We start from the raw sequence: 16,822 nt of genomic DNA, 5'->3' as shown, positions 1-16,822 counted from the left end.
GTTTAAGTGGAATGTATCCAAATTTATACACGTGGCTGCAAAAAAGAACTTTTGGACATTTCATCACATACTGAAAGTGCTGAACTCTTGGGTAATACAAATGCCTGGCTGGTGGTAATGTCCTCGAAAGGTTTCTGCTTGTTTCCTAAAATATCTGTGTTATCAGAAGTTTTGTTCACACAGATTCACGGAGCCCTTTGTTCAAACAGGGCTGACTATGGTGTAATAACTATCTCCAGCTGTTTGATGGGAACCTTTCACATACAGGCTGAGTGACAAGTAGCCACATAAACCTTCCTCCACTGTTGTAACAGACCTTGAAAATCTGCTAAGCCCAGGAGGACAAGGGAGGTCAAGGAGAGGCAGGGTGTAAAAAATAATATTAACACATCATAAGTGGAAGCAAACATAGTGAGAGTTTTGCATTTAAATGAAATTTTATATACTCACAGGAAGCATCATCTAGTGGTTAAAGTACAGAATTGGGAGCTGAGTGATGCCGCTTCTATTCTTGGCTATGCTGCTGCAGGTTTTGTTCCAAATAGAGAAGAGCAGAGGTCAAAAATATACCTCTATAAAAGAGCTTTCCATTTTTAATAATAGCATGAGATAAGGCCATATCCCAGAGCATTAAAGAGAATCAGAACTTTGATTGTAGATAAGATTTTTATGAAAACCAGCTCAGAATTTAAAAAAAGGGACAGATCAGAGTTAAATGAAAACAGGTATGAGAAGAAAGTCATATTCAGTATGAAATCATGTGAAGAGAGGTATGTTAAGTATAATCTGGGGTCAGCAAATGTTGAAAGCACCAAGGGTAGTAATGGCACAATAATTAGTTAAGGGGTCATAAAATGTGTCCATCTCATACACCCATGAAATTTCAGCGGCTGCCTAGCATAGGATATTAAAAGCCTCCTTTTGTATGAATGTAAAATTACTTGTATAGAGAGATTTGTGCAAAATTCGTGGTAGAATTCATGGTCTCCACAGGATTTGTGCCTGCAGTTGAATGGGAATGGATTCAGACAAGTTCATGCCCAACTGTGCTCAGCTACATAGGTAGTGTACACATGTGAAACTGCCATATGAAAAAAACAGAACTTCAACTGAGACAGCTTGGAAAGTTTGACCCCAGGTATGCAGAGCTTGGTCCTCATTTTCTATCTCCTAGCACACCTTGATGCCATCACCAGGTTCCCCATGTATCTGTAGTATCCAGGATCTTATTGAGCAGTTTAGCTCTTCATTTACAAAGCCCGAATTAATGTACCCCAGATTTCTCTTCTGTTTACAGCCTGCTGCTCTGTGTTTTAGATTTGGAAGCTGATAGTGCTTGGACATGCTGAAAGTATGAAGGTATATATTTCCAAGAAAAGAAAATACATAGGTCTTTGCAATCACATATATGCAGAACCACTTGTCTCTGAATATCAGGTGTAGTCTAAATGTCTAATATTGAGATGTTCCTGATGTGTCTTAAGTCTTGCTCCTCTACATGCCCAGAATGTCTCCAGCCTTGACACTGCTGAGCAGTTCAGCATCTGTCTTGCACCTCAGACCTATCAGGATTTCAAACTTAGAAATGGATGGCTTACCTGCAGGATCCAATATTACAGGTATTCTTTGAGCATGGCATTGACACCCTCAGTCTGATCTAGTGGCATTCATCCAGTAGTCAGCAGATCCCACTTCAAATCCCACCTCTGCCTGAGTAGACATGAATTTGCATTTTCTGCCTCACAGGGGAAGCAGCTTAAACACCAGGCTATAGAGTAAGCTTTGAGAAGGGTTGATGGGACATGGAGTCAAGATTGTCCTTCCCTCAGTTGAAGCTCTTCCAATTTCTAGGAAGTGATTAAATGTTCATAGACTGGGGGGGTGGCGGGGTGGAGAATGAATGAACTGTACCAAGGGATAGAGGAGAAAGGGCCAAACACCTTAAGACATTTGAAGCTGGGATTTGAGATCCCAAGAAAGAGCTGCAAGGAATTTGGAGAGGATCTTGTCTGTATTTTGTGAGAAGGGGATGGCTTAAGTGTCCATCTTCAGGAGAGGTTCATAACTATGAATTGCAGGAGAAGAGAAGCACCAGCTGCAGCTCAGGATAGCAGCTATGTTGGGAAGGAGGCGGAAAAGAGGGGCACCTCCATCTCCAGCAGTGCCACTCGGCCAGCCTCAGCAGGGTGGCCTTCCACATGTCCCATGCTGAGGCACCTGACTGTCCCCATGCACTATCTAATAGCACATCAGTATCTAAATCAGGATATGGACTGTAAAGTGTCAAAGCATCAAAGAATATTTGTCTTTCTGAGGATATAGTCCATCATACTTTATACATCAAGAATCCCAGTGGTATCTGTTAAACCTCTTTGTAAAGCTCTTTAAAATCTCCAAATGAAAAATGAAATGGCAGTAGTTTTTCTATTCAGAATGGATTAAAAATCTGAGAGGCAAGATTTTAGAGGAGAGCTTATCTCTTATTAGATCATCTATCCGCTACACTAGGAAGAAGCAGGCCAGCTTTCAGGCATGCATCTTTTCTTTGTAATCCTGATCACCGCTCATTACCACAAGGTGTTGCAAAGTCAACCTCAGTTTGTCTCTATCTTTTTCTCATTTTATTGCAGGAAGTTAGTTGCTTCCTTTCTGTTGCTGATTTTGTGATTATTCTAGTTAGTCATCTTGCCTGAAGTATAATTTTCAGAAGCTGGACTGCATTACTTTTTACAGCTCCAGAGACTTCTCTGCAGCGGCAGAACACCCATCTGCCATGCTCCATCTGGTTTCCGCTTCTGCCTCTGCCACCTGAATGCAGAGAGCCAGAGAAGTGGGCCCAGCATTTTGCATTTTAGCATGCACACATGCAGGAAGTATATTTAATGATTAAATATTTAATAGTTAATTAATAAATTTTAAAAAATGGGGCTCTAAAAAGAGCAGCTGGTGCTTAATTTATTGAAATTAAGTTACCCCAATGCACTTGGGTTCATGGTTAAAAAGTTAGTTCCTTGAGGGTTAAAAAGAAGAGATAACCTGGGGACAGAGAGGAAAAACAACAACATTTTTTTTTTTTTTTTCCCCTATATTTCCAAAATGTTTGTCAGCTTTCTGTGGAAAGTCAATCTGTAGTGTCAGTCTTTGTGTCCATTCACCTGCTCTTCTTTGACTTCAAAAATTCTAGCCCAGCATCCACTATTTTCTGCAAATGCTCTGCAGAGGTAACTGAACCTGTTTGTTTTCTGTTTTCTCTAAAATCTTTGTTAAGCTTTCAGAATTTATACATGGATATGCATTAATGAGAAAGCAGACGCTGGGTGAAAAAATGAAGTATGTTTTCAATGAAGTTTGGCTGTAGCATTTGCCCCCAGTAAACTGAACACTCTGTTGTGCTCTATTTAAAGATGTCCCCAGGACCCAGTTCAGTTTTGCATCTGTCCAAATTCAAGGGGTTCTGAGAGAAGCTTTTGTCTCAAACTGAGTCCTCAGGCTGGGGTTCAGCTACTGAAACACTAACATACCTGTGTATTTTTTTCCTTGTAAACCATTTTCCTAAAATTTTGGTTGATTTTTGTTATTTTCAGCTTCAAAATACAAGCAAGTCTTCTCCCAGTCCCCAAAGGTTCATGAATATACTGGTTATATCCATATGAGGCTAAACCGTGACAAGCTAACACCTGGACCTTACACTATGAGTTCAGTGAATTATTTAAGGAGCAAAGCATTATTCATAGATATTAATAAGGGTAATGACACACTGGCCTTTTGTTTTCCCCTTTTCTTCCTGGTCCTTCTAATAAATATACAAAATATAAGGAGGACTTCAGGAAGCTTTACTTTATGGGAGGAGTCAAAATTAAGAATTGTGATGATACAACCTGAAAATTGCCAGTGAGAATAACAGGGCACAAAAAGTCAATTACTTGCAAGGCATTGGGAGCTTGGGAAGGAAGTATCATAACAATATCACATAATGGATCCATTATAAGACTATAGATGCTTTGCAGAGCAACATTAATGAGCTCCACTAAAACTTTGGGGAAGGTTAAACAAGTCTAAACTCACTTGCTGCTGTGGTCTAATTTAGGCATACATTAATGTCTCTACAGTCACTTGATGCTGAGCAGTGGAAGGAAACATGCTATAACCCACTAAATATGCTGTCGTGTCGTATTAACAAAGCTATCAGAATTAATAAAACACTTTAAATATATCACAAAATGAGTTAAAATTGCAAAATAAATTATAATACAGTAAAGCAAAATAATAGCAAATGCAAATAAATGAAATATTACATTTAACAGTAAAATATACTGAAACTAACATTTTACATTGGTTTGCTTTTTAGAAATTACTAAAATGATGATTTAGCATTTGATGCAAAATTTATTGGCCAAGAATTGTTTCTGGAGCAAGGCACCACTGTTTGTTCTAACATGACTACAAAGAAGCATGAGTATACAAAATTTCTTGACATTGCTGAGTGCTCTGAGCTTAGATAGTGTTATCAGTGGAATCCTCTCCACCCATTCTTCCATCTCCATTCTTTCAGCATTGTAGATATGCTTCTGTGTGTCACCAGGACATATTAAAATGTAGCACATTTCTTAAAAGCTATTCAGTTCCTTCTCTTTCATGCAGGTGCATGAAAAATGCTTTTGTTAGCTCAGGCATTGATAAAGTAATAGCAGTTTCTGCAAGCTTAACTATTCAATTTCATTATTTATTTGGAGAAATTTTATTGAATGAGTCAGGAGAGGTGAAATTGAGGGAAATTTATTGCAATTTAGAGTTGAAGAATTTGGTAATTAGCATGAAATAAGAAAGAGAAAACAGAACTTTCCTGTATTTAGTTACTGGTAAGGTTTGGGGTTGTTTTTTTTTTTTTTTTAATATGAATGTCCTTTCCTTCCCCTTAGCAGATGTTTTCAGTGTATGACCCATACCTATCTGAGAGTGTGAGCACCACTCCTAAGGCGACTGTAGAACTTTGCTAAGAAAATCAAGTCTACTGAGTAAATTTTAAGGAGCTGCAAGCAAAAAAGGTTAAAAACTAATGCTATATGACAGTACCAGTACACAGTTAGGCAGTTTTTTTCTAATATCATTATTAGGCTCTTAAGGTCTTATCCTAAAAACCTTGAAGCCACCAGGAAAACTGTTAATGACTTCCAGGGACTTAGGATCAGCATCTCAGTTTATTGGAGTTTTGTTTGTCTTTAATGTCTAAAATTGTTGTGGTTTAAACCCAGACAGTAACAAAGCACCATGCAGCCGCTTGCTCTCTCCTCCCCCCCGGCTACGGTGGGATGAGGATAAAATATAAAGGCAGGCTCGTGGGTCGAGACAAGGACGGGGAGGGATCACTCCCCACTTATGGTCACTGGCAAAAGACAGGCTCATCTTGGGGAAGAAACAAAATCAATTTAATTGACTACAAATCAAATCCAAACAAGGATATTGGGAAGTAAAACCAAACCTTAGAACACCTTCTCCCCACCCCTCCCTTCTTCCCAGGCTCAACTCCACTCCCAAATTCTCTACCTTCTCCCCCCAGCAGCGCAGGGGGACGGGGAATGGGGGTCGTGGTCAGTTCATCACACATTGTCTCTGCCGCTCCTTCCTCCTCAGGGGGAGGACTCCTCACTCTTCTCCTGCTCCAGCGTGGGATCCCTCCCACAGCAGACAGTCCTCCACAAACTTCTCCAGCCTGAGTCCTTCCCGCAGGCTGCAGTTCCTCACAAACTTCCCCGGTGTGGGTCCTTTCCGCAGGCTGGTCTTCAGTCACAGACTACTCCAGCGCGGGCTTTCCCATGGAGTCACGGCCGCCTTCAGGGACTGCTCCGGCGTGGGCTCCTCTCTCCCCGGGCTGCAGGTGGGCATCTGCTCCCCCGCTCCCCTCCATGGGCTGCAGGGGCATCAACCTCCTCAGGTGCACCTCCTCCTCCCTCACTGACCTCAGTATGCAGAGGGGTTCCTCTCTGCTGCAGGTTCCCCTTCTTAAATCTGTTCCCCCCCAGGTGTTACCACTGTCACTGAGGGGCTCCGCCTGGGCCAGCAGGGGGTCCCACCTGGAGCTGGGGAAGCTTCTAGTCAGCCCTGTGGCCCCTACCCCGCTACCAAAAAACCCCGCCACACAAACCCGTAACAAAAATGTATGTAAGAAGATGCTTGAATGGCAGTAATTAGAATTTCCTAACTTGGTCATTGAGCAGACAAGAGTAGGATGCTAGAAATTGGCACTACTGAGTGTTGTATTTATGCTTTTCCATTGACTGGCTGTATGACCTTTGCACACTGACTTGCCCCTTCAGCCCACAGTTAATTTATTGTGAAGAGTCAGAAAATATGAAGAACCCATTTTTTTTCCTTTCAGAATCCAGCAGCTGTGAAATTTAAAGTAAAGTATCTTCAGGGATTCTTGGACAGGGAAGGAGACAGAATGCTTGAAGGCAGGAAAGCAGAGGTTTCTATGCCTGCAGACAGATCCACAGTGGCTGGTAGCCAAAAAGGAAAAAAATTGCATGTGAAGATACCCGCACAAAAAGATTTTTCCTCATAATAATACATTCTTCCAGGTACAATGGAGCATAGAATAACTCTACTGAAGATAATGCTGTTACTGCAAGAACAGAGCTGAGTTTGGCCCATAAGGAACAGAGATCTTTTCCCCTGTGGAAACTGCCATTCACAGGAAGATGCAGGGAGGAAATAAGAATGATGTTAAGGAAAAAAGAAGTTATAGGAGTGGGAGGCTGCCATAGTGATGACCAACCTTCCACTGCTTTGAGTCCTGATGTGTATTATGTTGTGTGTTCTGGGTTTAATTATGGTGCTGGAGTGTAGTGCTAATAAGGCTGCACAGTTTTGTCTTCTCCCTCTCTCTGAGGCAGAGCTAATTAAAATAGGCATTAATTAATCTGTGCTTTGAGGTCCATGAACTTTAGGTGATTAAAATATTATAAATAATATATTATAACTTAGAGCACATGGATCCCGATGAAAGAGTTTAAAGTCACTGACTGTAAAATGTGACTAATCTTTCATGCCCTGCATGGTAGGGAACAGAGCAGTCTGAAGTGACCACCACCATCTCCATGTCCCTGGAAGAGGTCAGTTTAGCTGTCAGTCCCTGGGCTCCCTTCTCAAGCCAGCCATGGGGGACAGGAATGGCAGAAACTTTCCGTCTTTGATCTCACTGCCTTTTTCTGATGCGAAGACTTTGCCTGTTAGTCAGGTGCTTAACAGACTCTTGCTGGTTTTATATCTGCTCTAGATAAGTTGCAGGTTTTGAGTAAGGCTTTTTTTTATGGCTTTGTGCTTTTAGTTCTCCAATTATCCCACAACATCTTTGTCCTCTTGTTGTGGGTGATACATAGGAGATAATTAATTAAATATTGAAAACATTTTTACTAGCTTCACAATGGCTCTTGTAAGTTTTCTCTTTGCATCTATTGCTGACTTTTTATGATGGTTATGATCAAGCATGTGCACTGTCAGCAAACTAGACCTCTTGGTCTAGAATACTGACTTAGAATATAAATTCAGTGGGCAGTAAATGTGGCAGTGAATATTAATAAACTCTGTTAGTACTTGGTACATGCAAGAGTGAAGACTACCTTAGTGCTAAATAGGGAAGTTCCCGGTCAAACAGGACAGCTTTTAAATGATCAGCACAGTGGTGCCACCCTTAGAGCCGCCTCGGGGATGACGATGCCTTCTCCTTCACACCCCTGCTGAGAGGAGGAGGTTCACTTCCCTGCTAGGAGTGATCTCCTTCAGATCTCCTTCAGACAAATTAGCAAGTTAGACAGTCTTCTCACTTTCAGGAAAAGGGTTCAAGATCTGCTTTTCAGAATGACCTCTCTGCTCCAGCCTTCCACCCCCACCCCCTCCATACACACATTAAAAGCCTCCTGTTAGAAAGGACTCGAATCCATCCATTACCCTGACTACTGAGAATTTTGAATCTGTATCCAGATTTCTAGGCTACTGTTTGGTGCTGATTTCTTGTTATAATCACCATGGCAGCAATACTTAACTCATTCTGTTAAAAAAAGAAGCTTTTGAGACACTTTGTCTATGAAGTACCATGCCAAAAAAAAAAAAAAAGGGAAGATAATTTTTGTAATTTATTACATGACAACACAAAATTGGAAGCCTGCAATCAGTGGGAAGTAAAAGCTTTCAAAAATAAAGCTCCAAGGTGATAAGTTAAAATTGCTGGTTGTCACATCTATCCTACTGCTTTTATCCATAACTGCTCTGTTCCTTGTATAAAAGCCTGGCGTTACTAGCATCAACTGGAGGCCTTCAGACACCGTAAGCCCTCGTGGCTCCCAGGTTAATGACTGGTATTAATTACTACCAAGATACAAATTTCTAAGGCCGCATACCAGTTGCTATGTTTTATCTCAGGTGCATGTAAAAATCCAGTCTCTGACTTGATTTAATGTCACTGGCTTCAGCACTGAGCATTACTCTAAGACAAGGCCATTTACAGGTGCCATGAATAGCTGTATTTGTATTTGACTATAAAAAGGGTCAGAGTTTATTGCAGCAAAATGGGCCTTCACACAGGTTTCCAGGAGGGAAAGGGAGCTGCTGCTTTGGTCTAGCCTCCTCTCTGAATGCACAGTCATTCCAGATCTTGCAGAAACGAAGGAACAAGGTGATTGATCACTTATATAAAGGATAAGGAACAAAGATACAACTTTCCAGACTTCTTCCTGGCCTAGCAGTGTCTGTCTTATCTTGTATTTGAAATACAGCCTGACTCTATATTGCTCTTCCTGAGCCTGTCTGTATTCACAGAACCACCCATTCCGGGAAGATGTGAGACAGCCGTGGGTACCGTCTCCCTGCAGGTAACCCAACAGGTTGGTCCAGCCTACAGGCCATCTTCCACGTTCTCTACGGTTTGCAAACGGACGCTTCCATGCTTTCCCCTCGGATGTCGCTGATGCTGGGGGACTACTCTCCGCAAATATCCATCAACCTCTACTTTATCAAAACACTTCAAAACTATTTGCCTCTGTAGCTCCATTTATGAGTTACCAACAGAGTACATGACAACATTGACAGCCAGTAGGCTGACACCATAACTTCCCACTGGCTAGGGCTGTCTCATTCTGTTCTTCCCACGACAGGTAGATGACTTGTGAAACTCCTTGCCAAAGGATATGGTAGATACTAAAAATTTACAAGGGGCGACTGAAGCTCATGAAAATAAATCCACTGAGCATTGCAAAATACATAAAGCCCACATTCAGAGAAATAAGGTCCTGAGCTAAAATCATTAAAGGCAGAGAGAGTATTAGCAAGAAGTTTCATATATGGATGTCCTGTTCTTACTGTTCCATAACCATCCACTTAAGGCCATACTTTGGGGGGTTTTTAATCAAGACACCAGAACAAGAGATTGTCAGCAGTCCCAGGAGCAAAAACTGTGTTCAGAGATCTCTTAATGTCAATTCTATAAAAACAGAGTGCTCTCCTGGAGCAGGCAGACCTTTGGTCTAACCCACTGTGGCCATTCTTAGCTTTTGCTTTTATGTATCTAAAATTGGAATCAAAATCAGAGTATTTAACTCTTTGTTACCCTTTTTATTGTTTTTCCTGTAGCACAGCTAAATTAGTTACACACACACAGACACGCGTGCGTGCACGCGCGCACGCATACAATATTGAAACAGTGGCACCCAGGGCAAAAAATGCAAACATTAAGCTTTACCACCCATCCCAATGACAACAGAGATGCTCTGATAAGCTGTGAATTTGAGAAGGACAGTGACATCCTGAGCCACAGTCTCGTCTTGGAGAGCTGTTGTTTCAATAAGAGGGTGAAGCAGGCCCTAGTGCATCTTTTACAAAGAATTTTGTGATGGTTTTTCCTGTGATTTATTCAGTCGCACAGTGTGAGAGGCTAAAACCCACTATGGGTTTTAGGTATTTTGTCCAGTGCATTTTCTACCAGTAGAAATTTAATACAATCATTTTCTGCCTTTGAAATACGCGATGCCATATTGATCTTTCTCTTATAAATGCTTTTATTATGGATTTTGATGCCTCCCTGCTTTTAACAAGACACAGAGATTTGTTGTAGAGCATGTTTTTGTATATGTTTTGTAAATGAGCATAATTTTGAGTGATGGAGATTGCTCTTCTTTTTTACTTAAGTTTGAGCTAGAAAAAACAGTATTTACAGGAGGAAGAATTTTTGAACATTTGAACCCCAGAGAAGGTTTTTCTTCTTTAGTTAATTTCTCCTTTACCTGCATTCTTTTATGTGGAACTACAAAGGTAATCTGTCTGTCTGAATACTAGAACAGCTACAGGGGCTAATTTTACCTGTCTATGGCCTCTTAAGGAGAAATACAAGTCCTCATTTACTGAATACTAGTATTCCCTTTACTTTAATTTTTTTTGTTGCTTATACAAATATATTATTTTACAAATTTCCCAGACCGCCACCTTCTCCCACCTGTGTAAGCAGTATTTCCCAAGCTGGAGATGAAGCCTTCTCTGGATGGATTGACAGATGACAGCAGTAATACCATTTTATACACAAATCCTCCAAGATTATTTAAGCACACATTCTTCTGTTGAAGCTGACAGGAGGTTGGTGCCTGGTGGATTTTAGCCCTGCTGCGCCGGAGTGCTGGCAAAAACTGAAGCAGTATAGCTCACCAGCAGCTCCATCACAAGGGTCAGCTCTCAGCATCACATTTCCCTGCTGTATCATACGCGCACACAATCTGCGCTGGTCGCCTCGTGCTACTTCTCACATACAGACAGTCCAGACTAATTGTCGTGGTTTAACCCCAGCCGGCAACTAGCACCACACAGCTGCTTACTCATTCCTCCCCCTTCTCCTGGTGGGATGGGGAGGAGAATCAAAACCAAGTAAAACTCCTGGCTTGAGATAAGAACAGTTTAATAATTGAAAGAAAAATATAATAATAATAATAATAACAACAATAATAATAATGTAGTAATGACAAGGAAGATAACAAAAAGAGAGTGAAAAATAACCCAAGAAAGACAAGTGATGCACAATGCAATTGCTCACCACCCACTGACCGATGCTCAGCCAGTCCCCGAGCAGTGATCCACCCCTCCCAGCCAACTCCCCCTGGTTTATATACTGAGCATGGTGTTCTATGGTATGGAATATCCCTTTGGCTAGTTTGGGTCAGCTGTCCTGGCCATGCTCCTTCCCAGCTTCTTGTGCACCTGCTATCTTGCAGAGCATGGGAAACTGAAAAATCCTTCTTAGGGTAAGCACTACTTAGCAACAACTAAAAACATCAGTGTGTTATCAGCACTGTTCTCATACTAAACCCAAACCACAACACTATACCAGCTACTAGGAAGAAAATTGACTCTATCCCAGCCAAAACCATCTCACTGAAAACTACCAGTTACTCTTGCTTGTCTGTCATACATACATGGCTGTAAACGTTCTCCAGCTCTGTCCTCTCATCTGACTGACTGTAGAAAATGTACAGAGCTCCAAGTTCCTGTCACATCCCACCAAAAACTTCTCTGCTGTCCCTTGGCATCCAACTCGACTGTATTTGCTGTCACTGGACAGCCTCTGCTCTGGAGCTCAGCCCGTGCTGAACCAAGCACTCTTAGCATGCTCTGGTCACCACTTACTGTCTTTAAATTAATTTACAGCCAATTCACTTGAATTAAAATTGGATCACAAGCTCTAGTCTAGATTTACTCAGGGACACTTTACACAGATGACACATGCACTCTGTGTAAATGCATGATGATGATTAATCTAAGCCATTTTAATTAACTTAGATAAAAAGTCCAACCAAAGTATTTTTTGTTGCTGCTGGTTTTTACTAATGATGTTGCAGAAGAGCTAGTGACACCTGTAGCAACCAAAGACTATACTGCTGAATGATTCCCATAAAGAATGTATAGAGACTCGATTCCTTTGTTTTCTTTTTCCCTTTTCCCATTTTCACTCCCGCAGCTATCTTTGGGAACCTTCTGTTCTGTTAGCTGTTCATTTCATTCCCAGTATTGAACATGATGCCCCTGAAGTTGGCCAAAATTTGAGGTTTTTCCACCCAAAGCACCTTTGACTCTGGGAAGTGGGGAAAGCATTAAATGATATTCAGGAGAACCAGTTCAGTGTCTTTGATCTATCTGCAGCACTTTGAAAGGGCTGTCTCCAGAGTAGGTGCATGGGTGATGTCCTTTGCCTCCTCTCCACCTCCTTCCATGCGGCTGCCTTGGAGGGAGGCAGTGGACGATGTGTGTGAGCCGGCTGTAAAAGCCGTGCACTAACGTGCTGGTCTTGCTAGGGCACATGCTCTGGAGGGCATTTCCCAGCTGTACCAGCAGATGTGCTTTCAGGCTCACCCCTGTCCAGCGGACATGTTTAGTTTTGAGAATATAAATATTCTTTGCAGCTTTGATGCTGCTCTTGCCAGACACTGTAGCCACCGTCTGTGTGACCTCAGACTAGTTACTTACTATTTTTGCGTGTCTGTTCTTCTTTTGCAGCTAGAATAGTCATTGAAGTATATGAAGTGCTCAAATACTGTACTTCAATAGTCTGAACTTCAAAAAATGCCTTGTATGTTATTTCTTCCTTAAGTGAATGCTTTTGTTCTCTGAGAGGGCTGGGTAGCAGAAGGGCACCTATGGACAGGATGGTAGCATAGTCTTTTATGTTCCTAAGAACTGGAATGGACATACTTCTGCTTGTTCGGAGTCAGAAGGACTTTGCACGAAAATTTCACTGAATTAAAGAGTAATCAAAGACATAGAGATAAGCAGGGGTGCTGTTCTTAAACGTATCGATTGGTACACGGGTGAACACACAGTCACAGTCTGAGACGTAGCTGTACTACTGCCGCTGTGGAAGAAGAGCCTGGGAACACGTACACAGCAGACCTCCCCCTTGGCGGCACGTTTCCAGCTGATATGCGTTTCACAGTCGTAATCACACTTTCCAGACTGGTGAACGAAGCAGAGTTTAAAGAATGGAATAAGCTTTTTAAAAAAAAAAAAAAAAAAAAAAATCTTGTCTTTTTCCCTTATTTGTGAATTTCTGCAAGAAAAGCAACCGCAGTCCCAAGTTTTGGAATGGATCCAGCTATCGAAGTTCAGTGGTGTAGCGGCAACTAACTACTTTAATTCAGTTTGAAGTTAGAGTAATTTAGCAAGAAGGGAATGTATCGCAAAGAGCTATTCAATCCCACACATACATTAGACAGCAAATGGACTGTACATTATTATTATATCATTTCAAATTTCTGTCAGTTGTGCTGTGGGAACAATTTTTTCATATAGAGTATTTAATTCTGGAAGCAATAGTCAGTGCTTAGTACTGGAAGGAAGTAGCAGTGGACAAAACCACCTACAGACCGGCAAATTTAGAACATCTCTAAATCCATCATCGGCTCCATTATTCACTATGTTTCAATTACATACCACAGACAACACCGACAGGGGCTTAACAGTGAATATGGAAATTAGTTTCTGGGGAGGTGAAGTTTACAGGCTTTGTTTGCACTTCGGATCCGGAGGCTGGCTGGGAGGAGCTACGTGGCAAGTGCCGCGCATGGCTGACGGCGCCTGGGAGGCTCCTTGCTGTATGTCAGTGTGGCACACCAGGCACGCTGTGTCCAACCCTATCTTCTGGTGCCCTCTGGACACCAGCTCAAAACCTGCAGAGGATTTTTACATAAACCAGCAGATGCCTGTTCAGTCCCAGCTCTAAAATCTTATTTTCATTGCTGATTCTGCCCCATGCTTTCCGTATAACTGTAGACAAGTTAGTGAGCGGCAGCACTCCCAGGCATAAAATGTCTGTAATAGCTGCTCAGTTCTCAAGGAAGCAATATTCAGCGGCATGTCTCCAGCCCGTGGAGACGTTTGTCTGAGAGTCACTGTATCAGCGAAGAGTACCACTAGATGAGACTTTTATGTATAGCCACATGCCTTCCCTTGGTGCTATTTCATTTAATTAATTAGGTCAGTTTTAATAACTGACTGCCTAACTCTGTTTTGTAAATTGGTACCGAGAAAGCGGTGGAAAGAGGGCGTTAAGTGCGCACAAGCAGGGCACGGATGCTGTTACACAAGCGCATTTCTGTGGGAGAAGGACAGCTCGAGTCGCGGCTGAATAAGAAATGGGAAAAAAAAAAAAATACGGCCTGTCGTAATGACAATGACAGTCTCCTCGTGCGCCCTCACCCCGCAGGAACGGGGAGGCGAAGGAGCGTGGACGGTGCAAGCCGCAGCAACCCCATCAGAGAGCGCACACGCGCGGCAGCCCGCACGTGCCCGTGGCTTCCCAGCAAGGAGAGCATGGCCGCGCAGAGCAAGCCCACGGGAGGACAGCACTGCCTGGCGAGACGGAGCTTGCGCCGACAGCCTTTCTCCCAAACTGATGCCGATCCTGGGGTGAAAGTGGCAGTTTTGTGGGATTTCCCCTGCGGTGACTGGAAGTGCTGGGCCAGCTGCGCCTCTCTTTTCCTTGATTTAGGAAAGAGTCACGTTTTGTTTAGGAATTAGTGCCTGGGACAGTTTCTGGTTTTCTCTGTGGAGATGGGCTTTCTCTGTGCTACCCAAGCTGCTGGGTAATGAACTGCAGCCCCCTCACAGCATAAACCAGCTCTGCCTAAGGAGGGAATGCTTGCACAGGGCCAAGTTTGCTAAATACTGATGCTGGAGAATCACTAGCACAAACATTTTCACCTTGACCTAATGCTCCACCCTTCTGGGCTCCTGAAATAGCTGTGATCTTGATTGATTCATGCACTTTATGCATGTTTGCTGTACAGCTGGAATGCAAGCAACAGATCTTTTGGCTTTCAGACTTTCTTTGGAGGTTGATGCAGAATTTGGACAGATTCTCCAGAAACACAGTGGCCAAGGTGATTGAATCCATCAAGCATAACAACACGAAGAGATATCATGGGGATATGATGCAAACTTTCTCAGTTCAGTGATGAGGGCTGTCAGCAGAAGCCTCAAAATAAACGCTCGATTTGTTGAGACTGTGGGCTTTTTTTGGGCCTCTTTCCAGAAGTGAACATATACAATGGAAATAGTCAAGCAACCTCCAAAACTTTGCAAAGTCACGATGTATGAACTGATGGTAAAAAATGTGAAGGCTGACTTAATAGAAGACAAATTAAAATGTTTGGAAAAATCATAATGGATACAGGAAAGAAAAAATCATTCCCTGAAGGCAATACATCTAAATCAGCATAAAACCAGCAGTAGCCTGTCGTATTTTGTCTGGTGGTGCAACATCAGCTCAACGGAGTGTGAAGCGTGACAACCCATCCGTGGCAACTGCAGGCCATCTTCATACCGCAGTTTGTATGCTCTAGTAGGAACGAGACTCAGTATCTCCCAAGTTACCATTGTACCGCAACTCTAGAGTAACCTCAGTGTTCAAGAAGAGACATTGAGTATGAAGCATGAAGTGAAGCTCCTTAAAATAAAGGCCAGATGAGATACTTACCCTAAAGCGGCAAGAGCCATTGAAATAATTGCTAGCTCCTTAACCTTTCAAGAAAAAATTAGCTGAACTGTAAAAAATGAAGGATTAAAAAGTGAGGTGGGGGGAGAGAGAGAAAACTAGGAAGAGAAAGACGCTTTTAATTTGCAAGCTGCTCTCTTCATCAGAATTACTTTAGGATAATCAGGCAGATGCGGATGTTTCCTGGAAGGTAATGCTTGAGTGGTGAAGGTAGAATGCGATGGTTGGATAAAACATGCTTGCAAATTTGACAGGTTACATTATCTTTTATTGACATCTGAACAGAACTGCCAGACTCTGGAGGCTTTATTTTTGCATCACCCTCTTTTTTTATGACATCTGCCATCTTTAGAAATTAAACAAACTTTTTATTGCTGAGTTTTAGCAGATTATCTCAAGCAGTCTTGACTGCTTCTTGGTAAATTGTGTGATATGTGGTGTGCTTCTGACTTTAACCTGCTTTTTTTTCTCCTTCCTTTTTTTTTTTTTCTGTAAAATCATTCAAAATAATTTATGAAATTCACTCTGTGTTATAATCTAACTTTGATCGGGGGAGACAATACCAAGGCGAAATAGAAAAAGATGGATTATAGTTCCTACATTAATAGACTTGCAGCAAAAAAACCCCTTGCACTTTATGAAATGAGAAAGATAAGAACATGAATTAATAATGCTTTAACAGTGGTGGCACAAAATCCTTGAACGGTAATGCTCTAAAACTACTCATATTGATTTAAAATCTATATTTAAGACAGTTAGGTCTAGAAGTCCCCCTTCAGCCACATCAGATATAGATTTTCAATTTACAGGATTATTTTAAATCACAGTCTTTAATTCAGAAAATATCACATAATGCTTTCCATGTTTAAAAGTAAATTCCTTCCTTTCGCTCTCCAAATTTATGCTAGTTAAAGTTTAACAGTCACCATTGATAAATGCTTGTGCATGACCATGTGAAAGCAGAACTGTCACATGTCCCGCAGAGGCCTTGTCCCAGGTTGCATGGTTATAAGGCTTTGGAGTCTGGAATGAGGGAAATCCCACAGTGAATACAGATTAGAAGAAGATTGGGCTCATGGAGAGCTTAAGGTCACTGAGGGCCAAATTCTGCCTGAGGTGATGTGTACCTATTGAGTACGACAAGGGTTTGTGTTCATGCAAGGGCAGAGTTTGTCAAAAATGTTTTAGGAATAATAAACAGAGATTGATGTTCTCAAAAATAAAGTTAGACAATTCTTTGCTTTATGGTAAAGTAGCAGCAGCAAGAGAATTGATTATTGCTTTCTTGCATTCCAAAAC

Source organism: Aquila chrysaetos, chromosome 4 (genome assembly GCF_900496995.4).
Source record: "Aquila chrysaetos chrysaetos chromosome 4, bAquChr1.4, whole genome shotgun sequence".
In the NCBI taxonomy this organism is placed as follows: Eukaryota; Metazoa; Chordata; class Aves; order Accipitriformes; family Accipitridae; genus Aquila; species Aquila chrysaetos.
This window is presented reverse-complemented; position numbering follows the sequence as displayed.